Raw genomic sequence first — 27623 nt, forward strand, 5'->3', positions numbered from 1 at the left:
ATGGTGCTGCTGATGAAAATACTGTGAAGAGGCAAATAAACTTTATTATTTAAACACTTCTATCATCACCTTTATGTTGTCTCAATTTAGATAGAGTTATGGCTATAAACGATCTATTATTGAATCAAAACGATAATATTAACATAAAAATAACTCAATCAAAAGTTAGGCATTACATAACATGACCGCGGATAACCTGCGCCCACGCAACTTGATTTGCCTGCCATCACTCAAAGATAATGTAACGGATCTAAGTTCTATTTAGTCTGTGGTTTGGTTTGCATGTATTTTTTATGAAATATTTGACGCTGAAGTTGAGCTCAATGTGGACTAATCGATGACAAGCGATCTCATCCAGCGCCGAGACAGGTGTTTACATATTATATAGAAATAATTAATTTTTTGTATAGCATAGCAAACAAACCTTACAGGTCACCCAAAAATACTGTAATGTCCATGGACATAAATTTTAGTGCCTGCGTTTCCGTTGTTTGAGAGTATGTTCTTATTAAACAATTGGTATCGTATCTCCCAGGGAAGAGCCCACCGGGAGATAATTCTAAAATAATACAGCAAAAAAAAAAATCAAAGTCGAAATGTTTAATGACAATGTTCAAAGTTATATGCTTAATTAAAAGTGATCCCCCATCCAATTCTCCCCAGAAACTTTTATGCTGTCGTCAGATCATCGCTTTTGTGGTCTTCCTATGTTTCCTTACCTGGGGGGACCCCCAGCGGGTGCCTTAGACTGTCTTTTGTTTGTAATTCTGGCAACATGGCCTGACCATTTTCATATCAGCTTTAAGGTGAAGCACGTCTATGATCTTAATTTTCGTTCTGCTCTGCTCACGCTAACCTGATGCTCCACGTCCAGGTTTGGCTACCGTAAACCAGGCATGGGAATTGCTAGTATCCATAAGTCTTTTATTTATTGTCATATAGTTTTAAAATTAAACCCGTTAATTATTTCAAATGCACGTGATGATAGGTCAATATGAAATTCGTTAGTTCAATTGTTTGGCTTGGGGCAGACACAAATTTGCGATAGTGATATTTCACATTTCGTATCAGTCTATCGGTCTATGGTTATTTCCGGGTCAAGAAAAATCAGCGAGCAAGTACCTATAGGGGCAGAACTTGGGTTACAACTCAGATATATAGACTCCCTTGGTCGGTTAAAGACGAGTCCAACACTGCTGTGTCGTAATTTAAAATATTAGGATTTAAATATTAAAATACATTTATAATTCCAAAATGGTGTATAAGTAATAAATAATGTTTCTTAGTTGTATTATTGGTCCAATAATTTGTATATTAAGTTTGTATTTTTCAAATATATATGGCACCGTGTTCATCCAGAATGGTTCACGGTTCATCATGGTTCAAACTTCATGAAAAATCTAAATACAAATCGAAGTAACCTTCAGTGTATGTAAATGTAAATATAAAAAGTATCGTATATATAGTGTATAATAGGTAATCGGATAATATCCTCAGAACACTTTGAATCTAAGTACGTGATCAACTACGGAGACAGTATGGTTTTAATAGATATATAAATCTTCTATAATGCTTTAACAGAAAATGCTCTTATAAATTTCAAGTAAACTATTATTAAAACGATAGGTTTAAGTTTTTCTTAAATAATAAACATTACTTTTAAGTGATACACAATTTTGTAGTAGGTACATTACTTTGTACAATAGAAATAGAAAATGTAAAACACATTTAAAGGTCGACAACGCACTCGCGAGCCCTCTGGCATTGACAGTGTCCACGTGTATCACTGGAGGTGAGCGTCCTGGCCTTTTATGCCCTAGTCTGTAAAAAAAACAAGTCTTAGCAAATTATATTCCTTAACGTATCTCATTACTAACTCTGATGAAAATGGTGTCGTTTAGAGTTATGAGTTTATCGTGAACAGACGTTCTGGACAACTACTGGTCAACACTGGACTTTGTTCTATATGTTCTGATTGACACACGCCTCACTAGAATTCCATCCTATGACATATATGTATCCCATATCATTCTTCTTCAGTCGCTTCCTTAATTTCTAAAGGTCGTGTTAGTGACGCCGCACAACTTCCACCACTCATGCGTATGCGCCCGGGTGATGGTAAGACCTGTAAGGGCCTTTTTTTGATAGTCTGCTAGTGTATAAGTGTTTTTAAATTTTCTGTATTGGAATATTCTTAGCCTACATTGAAAAAATGTTAATTCAACATTGATAAATAGAAAATTTAAAAAGTTTGGTCCATGTGGCAGTGCATCTTTAATGCTGGCAGAAGTTCCTTGGTGTATTGCGATACTCTTCAGCCGCTCCGCTTGCTCTCGAGGTAAGACAGGACTAAACGATATTTATTAGAAGCAGTTCTAATACTTTTTAGCATTCGTCACTCGATACAGTCATTATGTTTTATTATTACCATTTACGATTGTCACATTTAATTATTTCATTGTTGCCATTAAAGTTTTGTGGAAAACGGTTTTTTGTGTTTTACAACCGTATTTGGGCAAATAAAACTTCACTGTTTGTTTTTTACCACACACGTTTACGAAATAGTGATGTGCGATACGTGTCGATGAATTTACAACGTTGATATGGGTTCAATAAAAATTCTGTATAATAAATTAGTTGCGACATAGCCATTGGAATGGTTGATGGCCTTTTAATGGTTTCTACGTTGTGACTTTTAAATCATCGCTTGAGTAGACAGGGTCCACAATTTTACGTTAAAGATGGATTAGAATAAGTTTTGTTATGTTGTATAAGAATTATCAATTCAATTATGAGTTGAGTATATATATATATTTATTTTTTATATGAGGTATATATAATATAATTAGGAATAAACTTACATATATGTTGAATGTTCACAGCATTTTCTCGTTGTATTGCTAAACTTAATCGTGTTTTATTTACAACACAATTGATAGAATATGATCGACTAAAATTATAGTTGTGATTTTGAGAACATCAAGTCAAAAGATTCATGAATTAATAAATATATATTTATAGACTCTGTATATCGATAATCGATATAAAACAGCAAAGCATTAGTAATAATTCCTTAACTGTTAAACTTGATACGCCATTAAAGCCGCCACATAAATATTTTAACGGGAGCTCATTTTATATCGATATAAAACATCGATACGTCGACATACCTTTCATGGTATTAATAAAAATATATTAAATATATTTCGATTCATCAATCTAGAATCGAGTGTCAACTGGAAGTGATTTTTGTAACTGTCATTTCAATGTATATTCCATTTTTGGCTTTTGAGTATAATGTAATCGTTTGCGTATTGTTTAAAGAGTAGTAAGAATACTGATGCGCAAAAAAATAAATAGGTTACAAATATTTAGACAAATTTAATGTATATAAAAACACATGTGCGCTTCAAACTTTTCTATCAGATTCGTGATCATTAGGTTTGGGTCTTATATTAGGTCCTTACATATGAAATTGGCGTTTTGTATGGGAGGAACAAAAAGTCGAATAATTTTAAATATAATATATTTAATTAATCAAAGTATGAACCATTGTTTTCTATGCATTTTTGCCATCTCATAGGTAGCCATGGCATCTCATTGATCCCTTTACTAAAAAAAAACAGTCGGACGGGAATCAATAAAATCTGTGAAGGCGATTCGGACTGCCCCATCAGAGTTAAATGATTTCCCTTGCAAGAAGTTGTCCAAATTTCGAAAAAAATAGTAATCTGTTGAAGCAAGGTCCGGGGAGTACGGAGGATGTCTTAGACATTCCAATTGAAGCTCTTCTAATTTGGTAGCCGTCTGTTGTGCAGTGTGTGGTCTAGCGTTGTCGTGAAGTAGCAGTGGCGTGGAGCGATTGACCAGCCTAGGTTGTTTAGCCGCTAGCTTTTCCATCATGGTTTGCAATTGCTGACAATAGACATCAGCCGTAATAGTCTGGCCAGATTTGAGAAAACTGCAATGAACAATACGGCACTAGTCCACCAAACGCTTACAAGTCACTTTTTTAGGGTTAATCTTCGCTTGGGGCAGGATTTGGCTGGCTGGCCAGGATCCAACCATTGCGCTGAGCACTTCCAATTATCGTAAAGAATCCATTTTTCATCACAGGTAATGATTCGGTTTAAAATGCCTTCATTATTGTGCCGGTTCAGTAATGTAACGAAGCAGTCGACGCGCGTTTGCCGGTTTGCTTCACTCAATTCGTGAGGTACCCACCATTCAAGCTTTTTAATCTTCCCAATTTGCTTCAAGTGAATTAAAACAGTTTTATCACTAACACCGCAGCCTGCAGCTAATTCGGACGTGGTTTGTGATGGATCCGCTTCCACAATAGCCTTCAATACTTCATTATCAACTTGGGTCTCAGGCCGTCCACGAGGCTTGTTCAGCAGGTCGATAATTTCCAGAACGAAAACGTTCGAACCAAAAACGAACTGTGTTTTCTTTTGCAACATGACCGCCATACACATCATTCATCCTTCGAGTCGTTTCCGCAGCACTAGTGCCACGGCGGAACTCATACTCGTAAATAATGCGATACTTTAAGTTTTCCATTTTGTAAAATGAGTGACGCAAACAGAAAAAAAATGAATGACGGTCATCGAAGCACAAATACATGAGTAAATAGCTGTACAATTTTGAATTTGGAATTCCTTAACAAAGAGGAGAACATCGTGATCGAAGTGGCCAGTACGAAATACGCCAATTTCATATGTAAGGACCTAATATATATATTTCTTGATCATTAGCCTTTTGTAATAGGCCGGTCACTTTGATACACTCCATCCACTTTTGAGTTTAAGACGGTTTCTTCAGATGCGCAGCACGGTCCATTAGTGCACAGCCTGGTATCCAACAAACGACATGGATGAGAGTCATACGCGAAAGCTAGGTAAAGGTAGGTAAACCAACACTGCTCACTCATTTGTCTTAAATACTACAAAATAATATTGAGGCCTGCCTGATTCATCTTTACCTGAAGAAAACATGACATACTTTGTAGGTCTCTTTGTAAGTCATGTATGAGTATCATGATCAGCTGTTGAGTGAGATCTTTTACAACTGTGTATAGTTTTGAAGACAATGAGTCTATGATATGATTATTCCATCTCGTTGGCAATAACGATGAGCTCCTCTAAGTTCTGGTAGCTTCTAGCATTGTGTGACCAAAGTACGAAATGATCCTTTGCTTTACTTTGTATAGATAACAGGACGATAGCGAAGCTTTATCTTGGAATAACCATAACAAAATATTTTCTTCCTAATAATTATCTTGCTTCCTCCTTCTGGAAGAAGCTAGGCTGGCTGAATTAGCCATGGATCAATGACGAACAAAATGGGCGTAAAAGTGCGGTAACTGACTCCACACTACACTAGGTACATCTTTTAAATGATTATCAATCTGAGATTAATCTAGACTTGGGCTTTCAAATTATTCCATGTTCCCACTTGGTTTTATCAAAGCATGACGTAATTTACTAGATCATTCAATAGTAATAGTACAGTGTGACTCACACATGTTGAGGCAGACGCGTTTTTTTTATCATTAGCAAGTATCAGTTTTCTGAGTTTAAGTCTTGTTCTCCAAGGAATCGAACCAATTTCCATACGCCTATTGTCTGATCCACGTATTATCTAGTTGATGACATCTACTATGTGATGTGGAATGCTGTCGCATTGATCTTAGCGGCAGAAGTATAATTTTATTCAACTAATAGGACATCCACATGTGTAAGGTAGGTAAAATAAAAGGTATGTTATATATAAAGTTCGCATATTCTGCTTCAAAATAGTTACAAGTATTCAATAGTCTATGAAGAGGGTCTATATAAAGTACAACAAAACCTAACCCGTACGAAAACCGAAAATGAAATTAAGTTTATATAATTGAGTCCTTATTATTTGGTCCCTGGGGGCCGTTCAAGTTTTACGTAAGTTAAGTTTTTATTGCAGTTTATAACCCCCCCCCCCCCTAGTGGCTCTTGTCAGCAAAAGTAAGCAAAGCTCTCAATAATCAATTAAGGAATCCTCAAGCATAGATAATATGTGTAAAAAAGTAAATAATTACTATTAACGTAATCACCAAATAAGAAAATCAAAGAGTTCTTACGTAATACTTGAAGGGCCCCCTGGACAGTACTGGTGACCAGAGCCGTTCCTTTCCACGCTCAACGAATAAGTATCGCTATACAGAGAGCAAATGCCAATTAAAGGTACACTGACTGAACTTTCTAAATTTATTTAAGTGTTCTAATTATTTATTGTTAATTATTACAGTATAGGTTAGGATTATAATTTAATATCGAAATATATTCTGACCGTTCCGTTGGCTATCAGACGTTATTCGATGTTTGTTCCGCCTACGTCTTTGATTTGCGATTCTACAAACGCATCACTCGTGTTAATTTTTTTATGGATATCTTTCATTATCTACATAAATAATAGTGAAACGCAAAATAAGTTACTGACTGCAAATCTCGACGATGGTTAAACCAATTCAAGTATTTCATCTTTATTAATTCCTTGAACTCTGAAGTAAAGTATTATAGATAAAAAATTGATATATATTTAAAAAAATGTTTTGTTAGTGTTATAATATAATCAAGTGCATATCTTTGTATATGCCTTTTTTTACAAGGAATCTCGCTGTTGGCCTTAACGGCCTTTACAGCTCCGCTGTTGCCTTCCCTTTACATTCTAGAGAATATCATGTTTGTTCGTAAAAATTTGCATCAATTCACTGTCAAAAGTGTTATTCATTCTATAAAAACCAGGAATAAGCATAAAATAGTAGTCCCAAAATAGAGATTATCAAAATCGAATAAATCGTTTCTTGGGAATTGTGTCAGACTCTACAACAGGCTACCGAAGTGTGTAACTGATCTTACGACTAAAAAGTTCAAAAACGTCATCAAAGGAATCCTAATTAAAAAAGCGTATGATAAAATCCAAGACTATGTTGACGATAAAAATGTATGGCGCTAATTCATCTCTGCATGTGCGGCTTCCCTGGCAACTTGCGCTGTGCAAGTGTGTGTATCTCATTTTACACTAATAGTAAAAACTCAATTTTCTTTTGCATTGTATAGAATCTCTGTATACCTTGCATTATATAAACTTCTCAGCCGATTATTACTATTGTAACCGAGTCTTTGTAAGCTAAACCATTGTTGAAAAGAGTGTCCATGGAGTTTCTTGCCGGTTCTTCTCCATGAGACCCACTTTTTGGAACCGTGCAACTAGACGTTTCATAAGAGCCTGCAAAGGCCTATTTGAAATAAAAACTTTTGATTTTGATTATTGAGGTCAGGCTGTTTTGGCGGGTATAGCTTGGCCTGAATTGGCGTTTTCCCGCGACTAGAAGGGCGTCTCCTGTGAGACTTTGTATATGCCAGGAAGGAACTTCATTTTATAGACGACAATGACAACAAAAAAAAGTGTGACAGAGAGTTTATTGCCAGTTCTTCTCTCCCGTTCTCCGCCCTTGATTTCGTGATACGTTCATAAGTGTACATTGCGTTACCTATATGAATAAATTATTTTTGACTTTGACTTTAACTTTGAATGCTCACCGGTTCCGTTCTGCAAGAAGTTGGCATCCGTCGTGTAGATCCTCGAAGTACTAACCTCAATTTACTTAAGCATGTCTCTTATGCTCTTGAGACGAGTAAGATCAGTGCAACCTGCTCCACAAAACATCAGGAAGCTATTTGATTTAAAGAAAACTTAGAATATCTTCTTGTATTTATTGCTTGGCCATATAACCTATATGGTTGGTGGTTATAAAGAATTCATAAAAAAATATTTTAAAAAATTGCTAGAATTGACTTCACACGTATTAATTTATACGATTATAGGTATAGGTATAATCTCTCCTATAGCGATTGTGGAATGGCATTGTAATATGTAGTACGTTTCGCATTCTCCACACAGTAGGGAATACGGTTAATGTAATAAAAGAATTTACATAAAACCATTAATAATGTTAGAGTTTCTTTTTATTTTACAAGGAAGCCAAGTCATAATGAGTTTAGTTTAATTGCTATATAGACCATAGAAACTATAAAATATTAGAACAAAAATATAAAATCCGTTTTATTATATATATATATATATATATACAGTCCTCACAGCTTAAAATGTTAATGATAACAATATAAATAAACAAATTAAATATAAATGACTCCAAAGAATTCTTGCAATACCTACAATAGCATTTACATGTACTTAATAAACCTAATTACTCACATGAGTACCTATATAGAGGGGATATCTTCAGTTAATATGCTTAAATTATATACAAATTACAGCACCTTATAATTTAATTTATTTCTAGAAGAATTCAATGCTCGGAGTTCAATTATAAAATACTAAACTTAAGCTTAAATCAATACTTATTACCGGATTTTTTACAAGCTACATCGCGCTTAAAATCTAGTTACGAAGAAAAAACAGCACCGGAACTAATAACGAATCAAGTTTAATTATAAATTGACTTTGAATAAAGTCTTGGTGCCAATACAATTCATAAATTACACAGTCAAATGAATTAAGTACCATTATTCTTCATAAGACTCATCTAATGATTCCAAAAACTGACTACCGAACTAATAAACATCAATCAAACGCTAAAACCTTAATAAAAATTATCAATCATTTTGTCTATAACTAATTCGATTTTATGCAAGGAAAAGGAACGTTTGACGTTAACCTACTGTGCGAAGGAGGAATCGATTAGTCATTATTTGATTTAGTTTGGCTGGCTGGCCCCCGGAGAGCAGCGACGGGAGACCCCTTGAAGGCCGCTATCAAACTATCCTGCTAGTACGAAATTTAACTGTAAAAATCATTTGCAGTATATTTAATAAAAGCATTGATCTGTCTCTTTTCATTACAGCGTCAATACAATTAGATGGAAAGAGAAATAAGTGTGCTTTGATCAAAACAGTACAATAACGCGTTTTGGTTGTAGTACCAGAAAATTTCCTCCAGTCTTAGGATTTAACTTACATACATACCAAAAAAAAATTATTATTTTAAATTTCCATAAAATAATAATAGGTTTATCGGCGATTATTAGGATTAAGAAAATGTATGTATCTGAAAATATAAGTAGAATTCTGTCTTAAAATGATTTGTAGTTATCATACCAAAATGGATTTACCATTTGCAATATTACATCAAACATATCAAGATTATAATTCATCTTATTGAGCCTTTGTCCGTAATGCATTAGTGTAACAAAAAACTGAACATAAGATATATTGATTTGTTCACCTTCAAGTAACATTCGATAATTCAATGTTAAGTAAAAATTTGATAGACATTTATCGGGATTACACCGAATCAAATCGAGCCACAGCATTCATTAACTCATACAGAAGTAATAATCTTCAAGGGGGGCTAATTATGAATAAATGACCTTAACTTAATGCATTTAAGAACACAAGACGAACTCAATGCAACATAATTTAAAAGACTTCACATGCTTATTTGTGATTAGCTGGCGCGAAAGGGCAAATCCTATATTAAGATAGGTAATGAGGTTAAATTCTTTACCAAATATCAAAAGGTAACAAGTCAATACTGTACACAAGCTAATTCATATTCTAGTAAAGAGGCATATGACATGTATTGATGGTAACACACTCAAAACTGCTGACGAAAGTGCGGTAGAAAATTTAATACAATAAGGCACGAGTTTTAATGAGAATTGAAGCAATACATACTGTATTATCTATAAATAGGGTCCATATTAAAAGCGATGACGTTAATGAAACGAAGAAAGAAGTTAACGATGGATTGTGTGGTAAGTCGGCACCCTGCTGCCGCGGACCCCAACCGCGCATATCACGGGCAAGACATCGATTAGTGATCGACTGAATTCAATTGCTTGGCGAGACATGAGTCGATATGGTCGAATCAAGACGGACCGATCAATGTGTATTGTTCGATTTTTCGAAAATTTGCATTTTAAGAACGTCATGTCAACGACAACGCTGAGTCACCTGACAAATGAAACGGACGGATCGTGTCAGATATCGAAACGCGTTGACCGTAAGCCCCGTTTTATTATTGTTGTAAAATGATTACTGTCAACTGTTACAGCGTTTTTAGCCGCGTGAGAGCAGCATGAAATTTAAATGACATCTCGGGTGACTTAACCTTCAAAATTCTTAACCTATATAAATAGGTTAATTAATGTTGGTTACTAATAAAGTTAAAAATTGATAAATAGAAAACAAGGGACAGCCTTTTGGTAGATACCTTTTGAAAGAGGAAGACCGCGGATGACATTACCAAATTGGCTGGATCGAGACAGACGCAGGTTGCTCGTGACAGAGATAACTGGAGATCCTAGGAGAAGACCTTCCTTAACTATTTATGAGCGATAACATAAAATAATATTTTATACTTTCTAAATTAATCTAAATCTATTCGAACAGCTTGGTAAGTTTTTTGACCATGGCAATGGTAGTTTCTAGACAATTGTCCATAATATTTTTTTCATAAAATAGAAATCCGCATTTGCATCTACGTTAGTTACGTTATTTACGATAACGGATAATGGATTTTATGAAGAAGAAATTTCGCATCAATATTCTTTACAGATATTATTAAATAATAAAAATCGAAAACTGGCATGGACACATTAATACCAAGATACTCGTAATAATTGTTATTACTGTTTTCGTCGTGTCACTGTTAATCTCCATGATACGATCTCTGAATGAAGTATTCTTTATAAAATCTACATATTACCATGTCATCATAATTCTTGTTTCTGTTATTATTTACAAATTTTACAGCTTTGTACTGGTCAATACAATAAGTACAATATATAAAAGGTGCAACTTATGTCTGACTAAACACTGACGGTCCTTGGCGGTCATCCGCTGAAGAACTGTTTCGTCTAGCGCAAACTACCCGGCAATTCAAGTTATTAACAGCTAAAATTTAGTAACAACACTTAAGGATGAAGCTGAATGATGACCTTGACTATTATTCTTTATAGGCCAGAAGATCAGTATTCTAGTCCTTGATTTTTTGGTGCAGCTCAAAGTTGAGCCTTCGGAACTACAAGGTGGATAGCATGAATAGGGATAAATATTAAATTGTCTTTACGTACAGTTGTCTTTAAAGAATGGCTTTATCTCAAAGCGGTTGATAATAACAAAAATAAGTTATGTGTTGTCACGAACGTGTGTCACCATTGCTTGATGACTATATGAAGCTTTATTTACCGTAACAAAATATAAAGAGGCATTAAAATCAATGTTTTAGTAGTCTTTATGAAAAATAAAAGGTAAAGGATTAAACGGAGTCCTCTAGCCTACTTTGCTTAAATCAAAACCGAACGAAATGTCGTGAGTTTAAACCTGGAATGAGAACCCTATTTTTAAACCCTTTAAACACCAGTTAAAAACATTTCCCTAAGATCGCAGTTTTCCTGGTATAAAGCCAGTATTCATATTACGTTGGCCTGAATAATGTGAATCATTTTAGTTGAAATGGATTAAACAACAGAGTCGCACGCTGAAGCCACGAGGCCAACACTGCTTGTTATAGTAAGTTTATTTTATTTAGAAAATTCTGAAATCCATGCATCGACATTTTTATTTTATTTTTAATTATTATCAAAAATGTATTCTCAAATTGGCTATTGCAAGCCAAAGCCAATTTGTATTTTTACAACATATACGATTAATATAACAGATTAATTATAATATTTAAAAGTTCCAGGACAACGAAAATACGTTACAAATTTTACACAGATACACATCCATTATATTAGAACAGAGATTATATACTTACACGCAAAGAACAAACAATACAGACAAACCGCAAAAATACAAGTCTAAACTAAAAATGAATAGAAACTTGATGATATAATTATCCCTTTATCGATCACGAGAAATTAACTATAACATAATGATGTGATTACTTAATTCCTTCTAAAATGACTCTATAAAACGTTATTTACATTTTAAATTGCTAAACCTATTTCGATGACTCCATTCGATTAATACAATATTTATCGATTTTAAACAAATACGTTCTTTTGATTAGAAATTAGGCAATAGATATAGGTAATAATTTAGTTGATACTACGAAAGAATTTTAAGAAACCAATTCATTAACTATTACAGAACATACACAGAATTTTCTTTTATCTATAGTGTTTATGTTGTAGCTATCGACTTTGACGTCCAGCGTTCAAATCCCGGCAAGATATTTTTTTTCTGAATTAATATTTGTTCGTATATTCATGGCCAACACGAGACTTGTCTTCTATAAAGTGACAAGCACATTCTAAATTTAAAGTTAAGAACTAAGACTGTACATTTCCACTTATGGGTTTTTGAAGTGAAACTTGTTTGTCGGCGTTGGAAAAAAATTACCGTCACCTTTTTGCGGTTAAGCGTCACATTGTTCCGTTACGCGCCATCTTTTTCTTGTCCCTACCACGGTTGATTCGAAGAGATTCGAAGCCGTAAATAACAAAAATATATATTAACGATAACAATCATAGTAATAATTCTATTACAATTAATGAAATTCTGTAATAATCTTAGCAGTAATAAGGTAAAATGAAATAATTGTATTATTTGTATTCATGTCTATGATAATAAAAGCCTTTTGTTAAACTTTATGTTATTTAACTTTATTTAACCAATTTCAGTAAAGTTGCATATTATCATTTTTCGAAAAATAAGGTCATAAAGAAGTTTCACTTCTTACGTGTGTACACTAGTACACGCACACTTTTAAGACACAGGCAAGTCTTCACTCTCTTAATATTTTTCTTCATTTATAATCCAAACAACTGTCCCTGATACAGAAACTTTAGGACGTTTCCATTGCAAAACAAACCCTTGAATATTCGTCATTACAAGCAAGACCTTTTATATGAATTCATTATTAAAAAAACGTTATAAATTGAATCATATATGCTGGTTGTTTAAGAATTCAAGCAATGCCTGTCAAATTGATTGCAAAGCGGTTAGAACAACATGGTACATTGCGAAAGAATAAATTTGTTCGCACATTTCGTTAATCGTAAGTACGCTAACATCAAAATACAATAACAACCCTATTAATATAAAAATAAAGTATAATATTAAATAAATAATAGCGGTTTTGAGCCGTTGTTCAGGGGAACAGTGATGGGAATCAGCGGGACCGTACAGGAGTCGAGTACAGGTGACAAATAGTCACGGTATTCTGGAAAGGTCGGACGAAACGATACATCGATATTTTTATTTGTTTAAGTCGATGACTTAATACTAGAGGTGGAACTATCGATACAATCTTATATATAGCTTTTTAATGACTTAATTATTAATATATATTATAATAGTTTTTTTTTTAAATTGGTGTCGGTTATGTAATGCAATTGTTGACACATATCTAAATAACACTGCAAAGCACTAAAATACATTAATATTTTACAGAACATACGTTTTGCAGCAATCCTACCACTTGTTAAATGAGACACATCCTGAAGTAAAAGCTTGTCTAGGAGATGCCTATTTAACCGCTGTCCTAAGAAACGAAATCATCAGGCATATTCACATCAATTTCACTAGAGAAGTAAGTGACAATTTATGTAGCAAAATCTTAAAAACCTTATTAAATAATATTAAAGTAATACCTTAACTTAATGTCCTATAGACCTTAGATGGGGCAGAGGTTGTCCATAGTGAGTCTCCATCGCCTTCGGTCTTGAGTCTCCTATTTCACGCTCCATCTCTTTCCGGCCCTCAGTAATACCTTGTTAAAGAACAAAAGAATAGATTTCATCGATAAAACATAAGCACATCACTTTATAGATTCATATCTTTTAAATGTATGCATTCAGCAGCACATAATTCAGGATTACAAATTGTTTGTTTTAGGTGGAGACACCAAATGTATTGGTGTGATTTCAACTTAAAAGGGTGGTGATAAATACATAAAAAATTCTGATGAGCGAAATGCGATTTGACATTTTTCTTTTCTGACAAAGGTTTCTGAATATATTTCAATACAGAATTTATCGTGTTTGCTCGGCAAATGATTTAAATCCTGATTATTTACGAGCGTGTTGTAAGTAGTCGTATTATTGTATTGTTTCGTATTAAAAATACTTACGGTTGTAAATTTGTTCGGTTAATGAGATGATGAAACTCGTGTTTATGACTCTCGCTTTGTTATTCGAGGATAAATTATTGTTTTTGTATTGAGTTTCGTTTACAATTTAATTGCTGACTGCTATTATAACTGAAAACGATTTTAAATACTATTTGTTTTTCGTCTGGGAGGTTATACTTAATAATATCCATAGACTCGTAACCATAGTCAAACTAATTCTCCTTTGTCTACAGATAATAATCTTTGATGATTTTAAGACTTGTATACAAAATCCTGACATAGTCTTTGGCATTTTTGAATTGTTAATTTATTTTATGAAGTAGGACCTATATATGATTAAATTACGAAAAAGATACTAGTGTATGTAGTGATAGTGACCCATATAATATGAATAATTAAAAATAGATAAATAGGAAATAGATGTAAGTTGTTTGAAAAAAAAAATCTTATCATACAAAACACAAACATTGTTTCAATAATAGAACAGATTATTATCGCTTGGTAATAAGTGTCCAGACGATCCTTGGTAAGAGACAACTTAGAGGAACATAGACAAATGACTTTTCCATAAATTTTAAAATTATTTTACATTTGGAGCTATGTTTGACTTATTGAACAAGGCTTAAATAACAACGAACAATTTACTTAACTTGACCAACAAGTATAATGGCGCCATAAACATTCCTTTTTCAATATAAATTCGATAAACAAACGATAGTTCGAATTTCAAACTTCACACCATTCCCACTTCCTTTATCACGTTGATTAGGCTTGTGACACCCGATAACCCTCTCAGACCGGTCCGGGGTCATTCGGGGTCACGCTCAACTCTGACCGATCTCAGCCAAAATCTTTCACAGGTCATGCGCATTTGGTATTGTGTTTTTGTAAAGCTCTGTTATGAACTTGTCATGTATTGAATATATCTAGAACATCTTGAAAATCGGCTTCGTAGTTATAGTTATTAAAATTAGTTTATTAAGAAAGACTAGGTTGAACAAAAAATGTCGTGGCATATAATGATTTATATATGAATTGTCTTGAAATTAAATATATTTTTTTAATAGAACTTACTAACGACCAGCAGGCTCATCTGATGTTAAGTGATACCCATGGGCATTCTCTATGCCAAAGAGCTCGCGGGTGCGTTGTCGGCCTTTTAAGAATCGGTACGCTCGTTTCTTGAAAGACCCTAACTTGAATTGTTTCAGAAATATTTCGGTGGGTAGCTGGTTCCACATAGTGGCGGTGCGCGGCAAAATTGCCGTAAAAAACGCTCAGGTGCGGAATGACGAAGATTACGAAATTCCACCAGTATTAACTCGACCTCTGATGTTAAAAAAAAGGTATGTTTTACAGCGTATTTCAGTACTTTTGTGCTATTTCTGTACCCGTTTTGCTAACCACACTTAAGGATTTTTTTGTAATACAGTCAAAATCTGTTATAAAGACATCGTAGGGGCTACTCTAATTTGGTGGTAAAAACCGATAGTCGTAATAGCCGATGACAGCCGGACCTTTGATTTTCGTCAGTGTAATGGGTATGTTGTTCTAAACGATGTCGTCGTAAACGGTTTTGACTGTAATTAAATCTACTGCTATCAAGAGCTTTAAGAAGTAAATAATCTTCACAAAAAAAATAAAAAAGCTTAAAAAGCATTCAATAAAATATGAAAATTAATAATATCATTTCGAGTTTGATTTCAAAAATATCTTTTATTTTGCATAATAATTACAAGATTCAAAATTTGATACGGCTACTTAATAACAATTTTCAATGACAGTTTTATTCATTTCAAGTACGTAATATTCCTCTAAACACACGTTTTGAAAAACACCGGAAACCCGATACACTTAAAGATTATTTAAGATCACCTTTTGACGTTAAATGTGTAGTGTAATAAGGTAAATGCGAGATTTTATGAGAAATCTGCGTGTCTTTGAATATGTTTGATATAAACAAGCGATTGCCCGACTTCGACTGGACTTGGGGCGTAGTTTTTAATAGACAGCGAATTTTATACATGTAAATCATGCTCTTGAATACTATAAAAAAAATCTCATTTAAAAAGGTATTAGCGCCACTACTTTTTATGTAGTTTTGGCATCTTAACATGATTATTATAGCAAATCATTTTGATTTTTTTTTAACTGTACTGTCTTCATAACGAACTTTTAGACTCGGAGTTCGATACAGATCGCCTTTATCAAAGTTTAATTGAGTTATTTTAATTTTAGTCCGATCAACGTTATATTCGAAGTTTAATAACGATAAGATTATCGCGTAAATAAATGTCAAAACATACTATGGAGTCATTATAATTAATAAGAACATTCGAAGAATGGTATTTAAATTTATACTTAACGTAAAACATGATTTTATTTGTTTTTGACATATTAAAATGGCCCAGAATTTGATGATTAATCTCGGTATTAGTAAGTGTACGTTTTGTTCTATTTGTCGAGCGCAAACTGGTTAGGGACAAGCGTCCATGTGACAGCTTTAATTAATAAAAACGAACAAGTTTTACACAGACACAAATTAGTCATTTTGACGTCATTATTGCTTTATGCTTTAACTGTCGTTACTTTGACCAAAAACCTTCCGTCAGATTCTATTTATGCACGTGAACAGTGCATTAAAAGAGTTAGTTTAAGTTAACTTTATTTGTATTAACTTTTATTTTAACACAAACTTGAACTCAGTGTTTGACAGTTTCATCCATAAAATTCCTCAGTTATTAACTTTAATTTTTAATAATTTAATAAAAATTTAACAGAATTAACTTTCACTTCTAGTGAAAGTTAATTCCATTTCGTTTCTAGCGGAGTGTATATGACAAATAGGCAACTGTACCCTATGAAACAAACACAGCCACAATCTCCAACTATACCAGGACTAAATTATATCAAGAACATTGGGAATATTCAAATGAGGTCGTAATGAGCGGCGTTGGATGATTTCTGGAAAAATATGTCTGTTATTTAGATGCTCTGCCGACGCGGTCGGCAGCCGCAGGCGACGCTAAATTAAAAACATGTCAAATGGTAAATTGGACCGAGACATCTATTAAGGCTTATAAGGGTAAGGTTGTATTGGTTTTTGACACAACAGTTCATTTATATTAAAAGTTAAAAAATATAAATTACAATTCTACATGATTAATTTTCACGGAAAACAAGTTTCGCTGACACAGAATAACAGAACCTTCTTCTAAGATAGATATGTAAGAATCTAGAAGACCAATCGTGGTGGACACTGTACTCTGCCCCATGTAACTGACTTATAGGCCATGAATAGATGAACAAATAAACAATACAAATATACGATTTTTCCTAGTCGAGCTTTGGAGGCTTTACTTACAAAACCTATCAAGTAAGTTCATTCGCTTTGACAAACACTTCCTACAATTCTACGTCATTAATGCTGACACCTATCAATAAAACCATCTCCTAAGATAAATATGTAAGAATCAAGTATACCAAGCATCGTGGTGGACACTGTCCATTCTGCCTTATATAAGGGACTATAGTATATTTGAAAAATAGACGATAGAAATATTTAGATTAATATAAACATACATAACCTATTTTGAACAATTAATCAATTTTTAAAATGCACCAAAAACGAGATCACCAATCTGTGCACATCCTAACTCCCTTGAGGTATCAAGAAACAAGAGCTCGAAGGCTTTTTCTTAATTCAGAAGCGCAGCGGGTGTTCCCAAACCATCGGCCCACTGTGAAATATTGTGCTGAGGATCGCCTAAGGCTCCTCCCGCGTGTCTTAAATTCCTTACTGGACACAGTTTTCAATTGTTTTTGTACAAACCAATGTAGCACCTAGTACTAAGTATTAACGAGGACGTAAACAAAATAACGTTGTATATGGTGGGTACTAGGAGTTTTAAATGTATGTGGAATCCTGTGTGCGTCAACATTTTTGAAGCAATTCGATTTTTAAAATTAGTTGCCAATCGACTGACTTGTGACTTATTAAAGGTAAAGGTAACAAATAATAAAAACATATGTTCTATGACATAAAAATTCCGTTACGCATTCTGCGCTTAAAATTTCAAATTATCTCACAAACCAGACAGTAAACTTAAACGAGTTTTAAAACTAAACAAAACGAAATCCATTATAAATCGATATTAATTTCGGAGCTCATAATCTTGAATGGTGCCATTAATACTTCAAATCGCCAAATCGTTGCCATGACGACAGCTTTGTCGGTCCTTTGTTAAAAATGCAATCTAACTTCGACAGACCAACATTTATCATAAAGCAAGTGACGTTTAGGAGTAGCAAAACAAATTGTTCGAGGTAAAAAACTTAATTAAGTTTTAATAGAATTCAAAACGGGAGTGCTTTGGTAGCCAAAAATAGGCGGGGATGTTATAAAATTTAATTATTTTTCGTTGTTAATGATTTTTTTTGTTTGGGCATGTGTACACAGGAGGCTGGTGCAGTTTGTTCATGAAATTGGAAGTTTATAAGGGAATTAAGTATTATTAATTGAGTTTAGATGATTAATTATAGTCGAAATTTCACATTTATGACTATATGCAGTAAATATAAATAAATATCTACCGAAGACTTTTATATAATCTATGTGAAAGTTTATATATGTATATTCATAACAGTTTATTCATGACAGAAGTATGGTTGTGACAAAATTGATCTAACACTAGTCCCCACAGGAACTCCTGTGTTGTGGGTAACATATTACAATTATTACTTGGTACATAGTGAATATGACCATTTAATCTTTGACTCAAAACAGGACGGGGATAAGTTGTCAATGAAAAAACATTTTAATGAAGTTATTTGTTTAGAAAAAGTACCTAGTTAGTTGGTAGTACTTAAAAATTACGAATCACAAAATATAGGTACCCAAAATGTTTAGTTATATTTATCAGAAGAACAAATTTGGTTTACGATGCTGGTGACGATTTCAAATAAAATGAATTTTATTATAAAGTATATATGGTTATGTAGCTTTATATATATCGTCTACATGAGTAAGATAAAAGCAGAAAGTTGTTTGCTGTCAAGATCCGTCTCTGTCAAGACTAACCAGAATGTGTTTGATGAACTGGTTTATTCATTTTAATTTTACTACAATTTTTCGCTGGCTTCATCAGGTTCCAATGTCTCACAAATAATAAAAATCTGATGAGGAGTTTAAGCGTAAATAAACAAGACCTATGTACCTATTCCTTAAATTTTTCTTGATGCGCATACACAGCAATGATTGACGAACCTTTTGAGTTCTGGCAACGTCACCGCGAGGTAGGGGTAGCACCAAAAGTCAAGTGATCCTCCTGTCCGTTTGCATTCTGTTACACGAATAGAGTACATATTATTTGTATGGATTGTAAAAATATTATTTTATAAAGATTGCAATATTATATTCCATTTTTATGTCCGTCCGTGAAACGCATCACCTATATTAATGAGGGGTATGTCTCTACATTGTCCAGGTTCTGAGCACTAAGAGAAACTGGTGAAACCCATTGTAACTACTAACGTACTACCGACAATATTGCGGAGGCTATTGCAGGGACTCCCCAGCATTGGCACCACCATATTCTCTAACGTTTTACCCTATATGAGAGCTAGGAGATTGGCGTACGTTCTCCTATTTCCCCTTCTCTTCGAACTCTTATAGGGATGAACCCTATAAGAGTTCGCGCGTCGTTCTCTCCTTCGAAAAATACTGCTCGATCTTTCTATGATTGTGACGAATTCTTGCGCGTACGTGAAAACATTGTAAGAAAAACTGCGTTTTCAGGCACTCGTATATTTATTTGCCACATAAAAACCTCAATATAGAGAAAACTGTCCATTCGTTAACTGTAAGGCCATAAACTAACATAATTATCACTCAACCTGTAACGTTCAATTGAATATTCCTTCTTTACTGCATTTCACGTCTGCTTAGTGAAATAGTTATGATAACATTGTCTAACTTAACGTGTTTGACGGACGTCGGTTTGTTTACACAGGAGTTTAGGATAACCAAGACGACAATGCTCCGTAAATCGCTGGCAAGTTCTTGTGAGGCAACATTGACTGCTTTATGACTCCATACAAATTCACTAACCTCATTCTGGAGGGTCGCCTCGAAACCATGATTTAAAGGCAATTGGCCAAAAATATTTTATGCGTGTCGAATCGATTTAATCCCATTCTGTCGCATTAATTTTATATGGCGAATGAGCACTGCTTATAATTGCTCAGAATAAATCATTATGGCTTGTTACGACTCCGGTGATTTACTTACTACTTTGACACGAACGCATATCTTAAATCAAGTTGGTCGCACTGAGTTAAGATGCTGTATTGTCATTTCTTGGGACACGATTTTATGTGAGTTTTTAATGAGTTATTCAATAAAAATATGATTCACGTTTTCTTGGAGTGATTGAGAATTTCATGTGAATAATAAATTAATTAATGAGGTTAATGCCAGCTTTAGAAATGGATGGAGGTACATCTAGTCGTTTCGACCATGAAACCGCAGCTGCAATTGGTAATCTTTATTGTTTAGTTTTATATAAATATATACGTTTATTAATTCATTTTAACAATAGTAAATATTATTTTCTTACGATATTCAATATTCATTCAACATCCAGATGGACATATCATTTTAAATCGAATTCATATAAGCTGACGTTTTTTGTCGTATACATAATAACGCTCCGTTAATAGTAAAATATATAAACTTATATCTACCGATCGTTTGTCATTGTTAATACGTCCATAACCGATGTTTGCTTCTCAATTAACAACTGACATAAAGACAAAGAATTAATAGATGTTACAAATGGTTATGTCTAATGAATGGACCGGAGTCATCACCACGAGATCTTAAGTTATTATATGTTATAATACGTTTTCATGGCAGCAATGGTATAGTTTTGAAATAAAGAGCATTTAGACTTTATTTTTAACAATCTTGTTAGATTAAAGAAAATATATGTTTGGGTTTCAAATGTTTATTAAAGTATTACCAGAAGTAGATTACTTGTACCAGTATTTATTAGCATTGGTACAAGTAATGTTTTTATAGTAGCCAGGTATCAGGCGTTATATTGTATCAATATTAACAAATTATTGTAATGGAATGTAATTTACTAATAAGTTTTTTATGGAAGAGCTGCGAACCCTGACAGGTTTTTTTTACTTAGATTCCCAAATATTATATTTATTAAATCTTTTATATTATATTTCTTTAGTGTAAAAATAATAGAGATTAGGCAATTGTTTACAAATCAATATCGGTTATAAACTAACTTTTTTTAGAAAAAAATCTGTCAGACTACGTCGTGTAAGCCGATTTGGTTTAAAGGTATGTTTCATTGTTTGTGCTACAGTACTGATTTGAATTAAAACATTATGTATATTCCATAGCTAATCTATATATCTTTTGTCAAATCTATACGATATAATGCCACGCTCGAATAAACGCGAAACCGCGGGCTTACCTAGTTTAGCTCCTCATCAATCAGAGTGTAGAGATGGACACTACATCAAAATTTTGCCTTAGGGCTTCGTCAACCGGCCTCCAAACTGCCCCGTATAATATATTATGTTTGCTTTTAATTATCTGACACTGTTCTAGTTGGCGTTAAGACAAATCGTTTAAGTCCTCAAGCTGCGTGGGAAATGATTTAGCGCTTACTAAATGCAATTGCATGTAATTTGTCCGTTTTACGAAAGCCGCCATAAATTTTGAGCTAGTAATTGTCTCCTGTTAGATAACCTTACGGGGGATAATTCTGTGATAGGATTTATATGAATTGCTGTTTTATAGATTATTTTATCTGGGCGTCAAGACTAGGGACAATGTAAAGAAACATTTATATAAATTATATATATTTGTATTTATGATAATTTCAATGCTCCATGCAATCATATCGTAGTAGGTATGAAGATGGTAAGGAATAAAATATCAAATGATTTAAACCGTTCATTTAAATGGTCACCGTGGCCATGCACACTGAAAAGTACGCGAAACGTCGAAAAAAAATTAAAATTTAGTATTATGTCAATAACTATAAGTTTTAAAAATAATACATAGCTTTAATCCGTTCAAAAAGTGTTTTTCTTAAAATGATTTAAATCTTATTTAAAGTTGGATATATGAGGACGCACAATGGTAAAATGAAATATGCTAGTCTACGTAAAGATTTTTTTTACATAACAGATACCGCAGCCTATAGACTCACATTGCCAAGGTAAGTACGTTGCCGGCCTTTTAGGAATTGATACTTACAAATCGAATTGGTTATACACGGGTGGACAGCTGGTTCCACATAGTGCGCGACAAAAACTGCCTTAAAAACGCTCAGTTTTGGAATGACGGACGTCAAGGTGATACAGGTGAAATTTTGGTTTTCTACCTCAACGTCTGATGATAAAACTCAGCTGCACGTATTTATCGGAACAATCCTCTGAACAGTCTCCGTGGTAAATGTAGAAGAGAGACCCCCACATCTATACGCAACGCCAGTAAAGTAAACATAGGCGCATAGTAAAGTAACTAGACACGCTTATAAGTAATTGTCTTAGCCATATCTTATCGTGAACCGCAGCATAAATCTGAGATTCAATATAATTCCTACGTAAAGCCATTTAAAAAGTGAAAACAATAAATATGTTCCCTACCATGCTTTCATACAATTTTTCACTGTCAACACCGCGTAGGTAGTCAAAACTGTGATATACCGCCTGACCTAAGGGCTTTTATCTAATAGTTTAAAATTTTCGTGTATTTTATTTTTATTGTAATAGAGTTGAATATCGCTTGTATTTAGCACAGGTCAAATCGTGTTATGGCCATTTGAGGATCGTACGGTGGAAGTACCAGCAGGGAGTTCAACCTTAATTGGTAAAGCAATACTTTACACCGACACTGCACGAATTTAATTGGATCGAATGTACCCAAATGGATTTAATCTTTTCTGAAATTTATAAATGTTTACAATCATTTCGTGCTGTTTTTAATTTTTAACGCGTTATCAGTGTCCTGACATTATTAAATTTAATTTTAATAAATTTGATTAAACCTTCTTGCAGCAAAAGCAAATTGAATTAATTAGACAACTATTATTATATTGTTATACTGTTGTTATGCTCTCAACATGGCAGCTGAAGCCAGGTCAGCTCGCCTTTAAGTTAAGATATGATATTATATAATGCAATAACCCCATCTATTGACAAGATACTTAGACGGCGTTACGTTCAAGATATAACATTATGATGGATGGATGGTACGACTTCTATATAAAGGACATATTATATTTTCTTATAAACACGCAATAGGTACCATATACGTACGCACACAGAAATATTTATAAGTATTATATTATATCAACTCTTTGTTTATACATGCATTTGCTTTTATAATTTTTATAAAAGTAAAGGCTAAATAAAAATAATTAATGATTAAAAAGGTCCCTAAAATAAGTGATTGTTAACAACTGCTATCACTATAAAAAACATATAAAGGTTTTAACACCTTGAAACACAATAGCTATTTCTAACTATGCTGAACCCCTACTAAACTATATTAGAGAACAGAAGTGAGGTTTCCAGAACGGGGTACTACGGGACTCAAAGCACTACCAATATCAAGTCATCAAGAGACATTATGTTGAGTCTGAAGATAACGGCTCAAAGCAGAACGATGGCTAGGCGTTCACACGCACACAACCTAAGGAAGTAAGTCGAGTTAAGTAAGCGCGGTGCTTTGTAACATACAATTTATCAATTAATTTATTTTTTATTTAACAGAAAACACCAAAATAATTAGCCACTTGATGGGCTACACCACAGTATTTATAAACTAAAGAGTTAAAAAAGTACAATCAATACAAAAAACAAAATGAAAACTAGTGAATCAGAGAGAAAAATCCCCTTTTAATTCCTTATACAGCTATCTTAAATTTAGCGGCGGGAATACTGAATGCAATATTGAATTATTGATTATTACAATTAAATAAATTAAATTGAAAGAAAAAAGTCTGCATATTAATAAAATTGTCTAAGGGTTTAGTTTTGTTTCATTGTACAATTTTGAAGATAAAGTTGAATGTTATGTTAATTATTTTTTTATTATCGCGAGAACTTGAAATTGTTATTGAAAGCTTTAGAGTAGGCAGGTTCTGTTATTAAATTCTTTAATATTTTAACTAAGCCTCACAAAGGTCATATATGTTCTATTGTTGGGAACTTCAATTAAATTAAGTTACCGATGGTATCAAAATGTTTTCAAATTGATTCGAACACATGCAATGATTGAATGGATACATACATTAGTGATACATTCAATAAGATTTGAACTTTGACCCCGTCGACAGATGTGGATGTCATAGTTTGTTTATTTATTGAAGAGTACCTGAGGCAGGGTTTGTTTTTAGACTCATTATTCTCCGTAAAGGCATTCAAATAGAAAACTGATGACTGCGAAATAAGACACAGTTTTTATGTCAAAATCTTGTAAAGTATTCCCACGGACCCAAAAAGATTTATTTATATGAAAGCCTCTGAAGACATTGTTACAAAAGACACCGCCTTGGTGGTAATTAGCAACAGGTGCTCGCATTTAATAATAAATTCAACGTTTTATCGGAATTTTTTGCCACTTCAGTTTTTCTAGCACCCTCTGCCAACGTTACATTCGCTACCATTTTGACAATGAGCATGACAGTCATGATGACCTTGACAAATTTGGGATTTTTCTAATATATTTCGGATGTTTTTGGCGTCTTTTTGTCTACCATAATAAATATGAGCTGTATGGCCTAGTGCGCTTCAGCATGCAACTAGTCCCTGATGTCCTGGGGTCGTAGGTTCAATCCCTGGATGTTGAAGGTACGATGAAGGAAAACATTGAGTGGAAAGCGGCATGCTCTAGACTTAAAAAGTCAACGGTGTGTGTCAGGCACAGAAGGTTGATCGCCTTCTTGTCTATTAGAAATCACCGAACCTAAATCTGAGACCCATAATATACCTTTAATATTAAGACCAATTTTCTAAAAAGGGAGTGTTAATGGCACTAAATCATGAGCACACACTCACTTTCACACCATCACACAACATAGCCGAACTAAGTTATTGCCAAATCTTCTCTTCCGTTCAACGCTCTTGATTTGAGAACTTTCAGTAAATGTAAAATTAGAAGCATTTTATTTATATTTCCTTTTTTTTACGTTCATAAGAGAATATTGTGTTACCTATATGAATAAATGATTTTTGACTTTGACTTAGGTATAACTTAGGTACTTTTACTGATGTTTCCTTTTGTCCATCTCTGACTATATCTTTAATATAATTATTTTATTATTAGCTGTAGGATTACGATAATAAATAAATCGATATTAAAATATGTTTATTGACGAATAAATTCAAAGGCACCAATTATAAACAAATACTTATTAATATCAAAAGTCAAAGTTATCTCAATAAATTTTCTATATTGTCAAACCAATTTGCATTTCATAACACCATTCACAGGTATAAAGCCTGTGATAATCTACTCATAACTCCTCCAATAAAAATGCCGAATAAAACCGGGGCAGGACATTGTATAATGTTAATGTTCACGATTCTGTTTTGTTGATTTCTATAAAATAATATTATAAACGAGACGGCTACCACTAAGAAAATGACCAAATATTAATAATGTATGGCGGCGAGAAAGGGTCTAACATTTTATATACGAATTATATTATTACGTCCTTCTGTTAATATGTAAATGACAGTATTAAAAAAAATTACAAAGTAAATTCAATATTAACAATACTGTTTTAAGTAATATAAGAGCAGTGTTTGCTAAGTAATTTTCGTGTGACGTGCGATTCACCCTAAGGTCGTAGGTACGATCCCCAGCTTTACACACTTACTATTTGCACATTTAACACTCGATCTGTAGTGAAAGAAACATCCCTAGACCCAAATAATCAACAGCATGTGTCAGGCTTAGAAGACTGATTACCTACTTCTGCATTTGGAAAACCACATGATCACTAAACAGATACAGAAATCTTATGTCCAGACCTAAAAGTTTGTAGCGCCACTGGTTTTTAAGTAATATTGTTTCTTGTTTGAAATTTGTTTTGATAATCTAAATTTTTACTTGTTCCTACACACTATATACTAAAAGCTTTACTGGTGTTTTTGGATTGACCAATAAAAGCAAATAATCACTTTCGTTGAGCCATACCTTACGCAACACGAATTCAGAAATATAGAATATTGTTAATATTTTATTCACGGTTGGGGCTCAACAGGTAAGCATGTATAAATTCTCTGTCCGATGACAAAGCCCGCTCGCGGCTGGAGAGCCTTTTTCATAAAGTGTCGGTCTGTTAAACATTTTTTATTTGACCATTTGCTACCAACTGCGTTATATGAAAAATGGATCGTAACATACCCTTTTCTGGTGTGTTTTTTTAACCGAATAAATCATGTCATTAAATTTTAATAGTCACTGTAAAGCAAGCTGGGTTAGTTAGGGCTTTTGTTGTGAGGATCGAGGATCTTTTGACTTGATTGTTACTATTTAAAGCTATTGTACGGGTTTGATGGTTAACCCGAATAAATGTCGACTTAATTTCATTAATCGACTTCTTTGTACGAATTAAGATTTAATTGAGTGAAGCTGACTTTGTTAGGCATTGTTGCTTGAATGCCTTTTAGAGAACAATGTCCGGAATTTGAATTATTTCAAAGGTGTGTAATGATGTTCTTTTTTTGAACACGTGCTCTTAACTCGACTGCTTCACTCCAGTCAAAATTCTTATTTAGTAACACTTCGTTGCAGAAATATAATACAACTGACATAATTAAATGAAAAGGAGGACATCTGGCAGCCTTATTGCTTTCTCTTCTAGGCCACCACTGTGATAAATATAAGCAAGAAATGCAAAAATACATAATTTAGACAAAACTAAAACAGGTACAGAAAATAAACTGATAAAGGACACATGAAAAAAAAGGGCACAAGAATCACGATAATTTTCGATCAGCCTCACATCAGTTAGTACGAAAGTTAGAGATAGAATGTGGACAGGTAATGTTTGTACAGAAGGATTTAAAGGAAGAAAGACATAGAGAAGCGAATATGGACTTGAAGTGAATTCCATAGACTCACTGCAGAGACCTCAAAGGATTCGTTAAGAAAGAAAGAGATGGATGTCAAGGATATAGCTTTCTTATACAAAAACTAAATCAATGTACGACCAGAAATTTTGCTTTATCTGAATAGTATTAAGATCTGTTTAAAGACAAATCTAATGTTCCAAACTGTAAACAATTTTATGTGCGCAGATTCATACTACATAAAATTACCTTCCCTAAGAAAAATCTGGCCAACAACCGCAAAAAAATGTTCACTGCTAAGAATTAGCAGGAAAGTTACATCCGGCAGAGCATGTGCAAAATGACGTCACGAGATTATCGTTGAA

At 33.5% G+C, this 27623-nt stretch overlaps 1 long non-coding RNA gene across 1 annotated transcript; it reads right to left on the bottom strand.

Moving 5' to 3' along the window:
• Nucleotides 1–1628: 1628 nt before the first annotated feature.
• LOC123713392 lies at nucleotides 1629–20419 on the bottom strand. Its single transcript, XR_006754177.1, has 4 exons — nucleotides 20252–20419; nucleotides 19409–19484; nucleotides 13664–13782; nucleotides 1629–1821 (listed from the first exon to the last, which is right to left on the bottom strand). It is a non-coding gene; the product is annotated as an uncharacterized LOC123713392 (long non-coding RNA).
• Between the last annotated feature and the right edge of the window lie 7204 nt (nucleotides 20420–27623).

Source organism: Pieris brassicae, chromosome 8 (assembly GCF_905147105.1).
Source record: "Pieris brassicae chromosome 8, ilPieBrab1.1, whole genome shotgun sequence".
Lineage (NCBI taxonomy): Eukaryota > Metazoa > Arthropoda > Insecta > Lepidoptera > Pieridae > Pieris > Pieris brassicae.